This window comes from Vulpes vulpes, chromosome 4 (genome assembly GCF_048418805.1).
Source record: "Vulpes vulpes isolate BD-2025 chromosome 4, VulVul3, whole genome shotgun sequence".
NCBI lineage: Eukaryota > Metazoa > Chordata > Mammalia > Carnivora > Canidae > Vulpes > Vulpes vulpes.
Genome location: NC_132783.1, coordinates 124640678 through 124646677, shown reverse-complemented (window position 1 = coordinate 124646677; position 6000 = coordinate 124640678). Strand labels below are relative to the sequence as shown.

The window sequence follows — 6000 nt, the reverse complement described above, 5'->3', positions numbered from 1 at the left end:
AATCCTATTCAAACTTCAGAAAATCAAAGGCTGAAAGAAAATGTTAAGTCACAGGGAATGAAACACTTTACCTATGGAAAAACAGGATAAGAATTACAGCATACTTCTCATCAAAAACCATGCAAGCAAGGACAAAGTGGAATGAATTATTTAAAGTGTTGAAAGAAAAACCCATGGGGTGCCTGGGTGGCTCAGTGGTTGAGCATCTGCCTTTGGTTCAGGTCACAATCCCGGGGTCCTGACATCCAGTCCTGCATCAGGCTCTCCACAGGAAGCCTGCTTCTCCCTCTGCCTATGTCTCTGCCTCTCTCTTTGTGTCTCTCATGAATAAATAAATACAATCTGAAAAGAAAAGAAAAAGTCACTAATCTAGAATTCTATACCCAGCAAAATTATCCCTCAGTAGTGAAGGAAGAATAAAAGTTCCTTAAATGTTTATTTTTTTATCGTTTTTTAAAAAAAATATTTAAGAGAGAGAGAGAGAGAGAGCAGATGTGTGAACAGAGAGGAGGGGCAGAAGGAGACGGAGAAGCAGACTTCCCACTGAGCAGGGAGCCCAGCATGGGATTGGTTCCCAGGATCCTGAGATCACAACCTGAGCTAAAGGGAGATGCTTAACTGACTGAGCCACCCAGATGCCCCTTAAATTTTTAAAATCGTAGCCCCTTATGTGTTTTTAATTGAGAACCACTGGTTAAGATAAAGGTGGCTCAGATTGCACAGATATATAGAATGATTCATATAGTTTTAGTAAAAAATTATTAACTTAAAATTTTTCCACAGTCCTTCCTCTTTCACAAACCAATAAGGATGATTCTGGCTTTATGAACCCAGATTTTTCCCTCTCCTTCCCTTAAAAAAATTTTTTTAACCTATTTTCATTGGTGGCACAGCAATTTAGCACCACCTGCAGCCCGGGGTATGATCCTGGAGACCTGGGATCGAGTCCCACGTCAGGCTCCCTGCATGGAGCCTGCTTCTCCCTCTGCCTGTGTCTCTGCCTCTCTCTCTGTGTGTGTTTCTCATGAATAAATAAATAAAATCTTTAAAAAATAAAAAATAAAATTTATTTTTATTTAAAAAAAAGGCCTTTTTTTTTTTTTTAAATTTTCCAGGTCCTGCATCCCTAGGACCTGAAACTGAGAGCCACAATCACCCAGCCCTGTGCCACTGGAGCTACTATAGCACTAGAATGGAGCCTGTTAGCTGTAGCCAGACTAACAGACCACAAACAGTGCCTCATCCCATTCTCTTTGGGAGCATCTACCTAACAGAGAGTGAAAGAAAGAGAAGGTGGAGAACAAGGCTGATTCAAGGTGCCCAGAAGAATTTTTAACATGTTTTCTTTCTCTCACATTTTTTAGAGAGAAATTAGAATAAAATTATACGTAGCATATGATGAAAACTTATGGGCAAAGGAAGGAAGTTTTTAAATAAGTGTTACTTTGGAATATATCACCTCATTATGTTTGAATGATATAAGCATATAATTGAGTTACCTTTCTTTTTTAAAGATTTTTTTTAAAGGTACCCCTTGAGTTACCTTTAATTGTTCTGTGTTCTGTCTCTGCTCTAAGCCTAAACAGGTGGCTTATGGCTTCAATAAGTAGTAGAGATATCTCTCATGGATTCTTATAAGATTTTCTTCAATTTGTTGAAACCATCATATGCTAATTGAGATTTCCACAATCATACAGTTGATATGGATGGAAGTTTTTAAAGTATGAATTATGATAGGCTCAGGGAGGCTTCTACTTGTTTTGGCAAGGGCATGGCAAGAATATGTCTTGGGAATGGCTGCTTCACACTACTTGACATATGATCTGCAACATATATAGTGCTAGATTAATTGGACCACAGAAAGAAGTCAATAGATTACCCAAAGTATTTCTAGAAAAATGGGAAGTTTTAAAAAATTATCTTATAAGAGGAAATACATTTGACCTGGATCCAGCTTTTGTACAAGTTTATCTGAAAGCTAAAAATGTGACTTGAGCTTCAGTGGGTAAAAAATAGAATAATTTCAGCAACCAGTCAGGCATTGTTTCTTTCTGTTCCCCTTTTATTCCCTTTTATTTGATTTTATTTTCTTCCAAAAGAAGATAATGGATAGGTTGTAGGATTATGGAAGGCCTCTGGCGTATTTATGTTCAGGATTTGTAACTGATTTGGTCTTCTGTTTGCTTCTCTTTTTTGAAGAGGAGTGAGGAGACAAAAAAACTGAACTCATTATGTGGTGATAAAGCTTTCTCTTTGACTTTTTCTTTCCCCAGGCTATTAAGCTAGTGACAGGCTGAGGGATAGGGGCTTCAGGCAGAAATGGTATAGCACTAGAGTGAAAATATATTGTGGTCTTGAGCCCTTAATCCAGATGAAACTTCTTTCTCTCATCACTCAGTGTATAGAATTGGAGGAATCCAGGAAATCTGGCCATTTGCTCATTCCCCTTGCATAGGATTAAATCATGTATAGTGATAACAACTAAGCAGTTTAAAAGTATACACATACACACATACGCAACCTTATTTAATCTTTAAAAACTGTTAATTTACATAATTGATATAAGCCAAAGGATATATATGTAAATAATGTAAATTCTAATTATAAAATGCTCTGGTATGGAACCAGAATCACTGAAGGTTCATATGCTACTCTATCACAATTCCTTGCTTTACCTAAAAACACTGTGCTCAACATTGCTTATCATTACTTCGTTATAAAAAAGTTTCCCACTGTGTATGAATCCCTAAATAGTTGAACGTTATAAAAATGTTATCATATTATACATAGTCTTTTGGGGCTTATTTTATCAATATTATACTTCTACAGTTCATTCATTATTTTGCATGTAAGTTTATTTAATAGAATTTTACAGAGCATAACATAATTTCTTCATTTTTCTGATGATGCTGAACTACATTTCGGTTTCTGTTGTTTTGCAATTATAAATAATACTACTCTGAAGATTCTTGTATATATCATTTGGTAAACTTATGCAAACATTTCCCTAGGAGTGGAGTTAGTATGGCATAAAAGGCATAAAAATGTTTATGGCATAAAAATGTTTCACTTACATGGTAGTACCCAATTATTTTTCAAAATGATCATAACAATTTACCTTCCCACAGGTAATGTATATGAGATCCTCTTGATCCACATTACCCTTTACTGCTTGGTAGAATAAGACTTCTTAGTTTTTCCAATATAGTGGGTATAAAATGGTATCTCACTGTCTGTCTTAGTTTGAAATGATGTGAATTCTACTGATGCTGTGCTTTTTATTTTCTATTTATTTACGTTTATAGTCCCTCTTCTGTGGAATGTCTTTTATTTGCTGATTTTTTCTATTGCTTATCTTTTACATACCAATTTACAGTCTTTTATATTATAACTATACTATTCCTGTGGTGGCTTTGTGCTGCAAGTAACTTGTCTCAGTTTAGTCTATATTTTTACTTCATGTTTTTTGATTAACAGAAATTTTTTCCCAGTTCCATTGAGAATTAATTACCGTACATCACTGCATAAGTTTAAGATATACAGCATGATGGTTTTATTTACTTATATTGTGAAATGATTACCACAATAGGTTCAGCTAATATCCATCTTCTCATATTGATACAATAAACAGAAAAGGAAGAGGAAAAGAAAAAAGAAAACCATTCTCCTTGTGGTGAGAACTCTTAGGATTTTCTCTCTCTTTTTTTAAGATTGTATTTATTTATTTGAGAGAGTGTATATGCAAACAAGGGAAAAGGTAGACTACTTTTTTGTTTGTTTTTTAAAGGCTAAACCTGTCTTCAGGGAGTTATAACACATTTCTCTCATTTGTCTCATATTCTCGTACCCTTATATGTACTGGTTTGTTTCTGGCCTCTTGGTTTAGTTAATATGTTGGCCAATTTGTCTATCCTAGCCCATCCCATACTGTCTTAATTATTATAGCTTTATAATAAGCATTGATGTTTCATGGGGGCTTATTATATCATCTTTTTATCCTTCAGCAATACTTTATTTTTTGTTCTTCCACATAAACTTAGAATCAACTTATCAAATACCTTGTAAAACACTCTTACAATTTAGGTTAAATTAAATCCAAAAGTCAATTTGAGAAGTAACTTCTTTAAAACATCAAGGATTCCTAGTTAAGGTGTGAATGGTATTGGTTTACATGAAATTGCTGACTTTAAAGTATGTTCAGTGGAGTGGACTTGATATACCAAATATTCAAGAAAGAAATATCAATTCTACACAAATTCTTTGAGACCACAGAAGAGGACTGAAAACTTCTAGATTCATCTTATAAAGCCAGAACCTTTTAACAGAACCAGATAAAGACATTATAGGTAAAAAACAAAGCAAACAAACAAACAAAAACATAGCCTGCTATCTCTCATGAAAACAGGTATAAAAATCCTCAGTGAGGGATGCCTGGGTAGCTCAGTGGTTGAGCATCTGCCTTTGGCTCAGGTCGTGATCCTGGGGTCCTAAGATTGAGTCTTGCATTAAGCTTCCCACAAGGAGCTTGCTTCTCCCTCTGCCTATGTCTCTGCCTCCCTCTCTCTCTGTGTCTCTCATGAATAAATAAATAAAATCTTTTTAAAAAATCCTCAGTGAAATGTAATCAAATTAAAATCAACAATTTTAAGAAAATGTTGTATGGGACTTATCTTGGAAAAGCAAGGCTGGTTCAGTACTCAAAATCCATGCAATCAGGATATCAATAATTAAAGAAGAAAATCAATATGATCATATTTATCAGAATAAGCATTTGACAAAACTCAACATCCATTCATGATAAAATTCTCGACAAACTAGAAATAAAAGCTTACTTTCTCAACTCAATAAAGGGATCTTCTCCCCTCCTCCCCAACCCCCAAATAGATTAACATAATATTTCATTGTGAAAGACTGAATTCTTTCCCCTTAAGATTAGGGGAGAGGAAAGATGAGAATGCTTATTCTCATCTCACTTCAATTTTGCATTATGCTGAAGGTCCTAAGCAGTGCAACAAGGGAAGTAAATAGGTGAATAAATAAATGCTATATAGATTGGAGAGAAATGAATAAAATCTATCTATTTATAGATGGCATGATTGTTTATGAAAAGTGTACATAGAACCTACAAAAAAAGGTATTACACTTAAAAAATCAAGGTTAGCAAGGTCAGAAGATACCAGGTCAAAATGTAAAAATCTATTATATTGCTACATACTAGTATGAACAATTTGAAATTGAACTAAAAATCCAGAGTGGAGTTAATGACTGGACACTTATTTATTTAGTAAAATTAACTTATTTTTTCCATGTATGGGATATCATTAAGAAGCTTGGTCAAGATTTGTTTTGGATTGTCAGAGCTGTCAAAGAAAAGAATTTATTCAAAAAAATTATTCATTGGTTTGGATTTCTCATGGTTCAATATACTCTGGTGTTATTTCAAACTATATCCAATGATATAGTCACAACTCAGCAGCTGTTATATGCAATACAGATTGACAAGAACTGTTATTTTCAACAATAGATCTGAAATAGCTTTGGTTGAGTTCAAATAATCCGTGGACAGAAAAGGCATGTGATCTGCATCATGGCATCTCATGACCCCAAAACACATGGTTAATTAGTTATAAGGAAGGGACTAAATAAATAAATAAATAATTTTCTGAATAAGCCTGTTGAAGGTGACAGATGAAAAGACCTTCAGATTTCTTGAAACCCAACATGTCACTGTGCATTTCATAAAAATATGTCTGTCTTTCTGAGTTGCTTATAGGGTGAACCTATAACTTAAGGTTAATAATAACTTGCAAGTGAAGCATAGATATGGTCTGGATATGGTTCAGCTTTTATTTACTTTTAATGTAAATGTTAAATTTTCTTTAAAACATTGACTTGATCATGGTGGATTTCTGTCTCCCTAAATAGATTTTTTTGACCTATGTTTTACAAAGCACATTATATAATATGGCACTGCTATGTTCATAAGCTGCCAAGGTGTTT

The 6000-nt window shown here is 34.2% G+C and overlaps 1 non-coding gene across 1 annotated transcript; it reads right to left on the bottom strand.

Moving 5' to 3' along the window:
* Positions 1-1118: 1118 nt before the first annotated feature.
* On the bottom strand, positions 1119-1240 carry LOC112933805 (small nucleolar RNA SNORA54). The gene has a single exon (XR_003237745.1). It is a non-coding gene; the product is annotated as a small nucleolar RNA SNORA54 (small nucleolar RNA).
* Positions 1241-6000: the final 4760 nt, after the last annotated feature.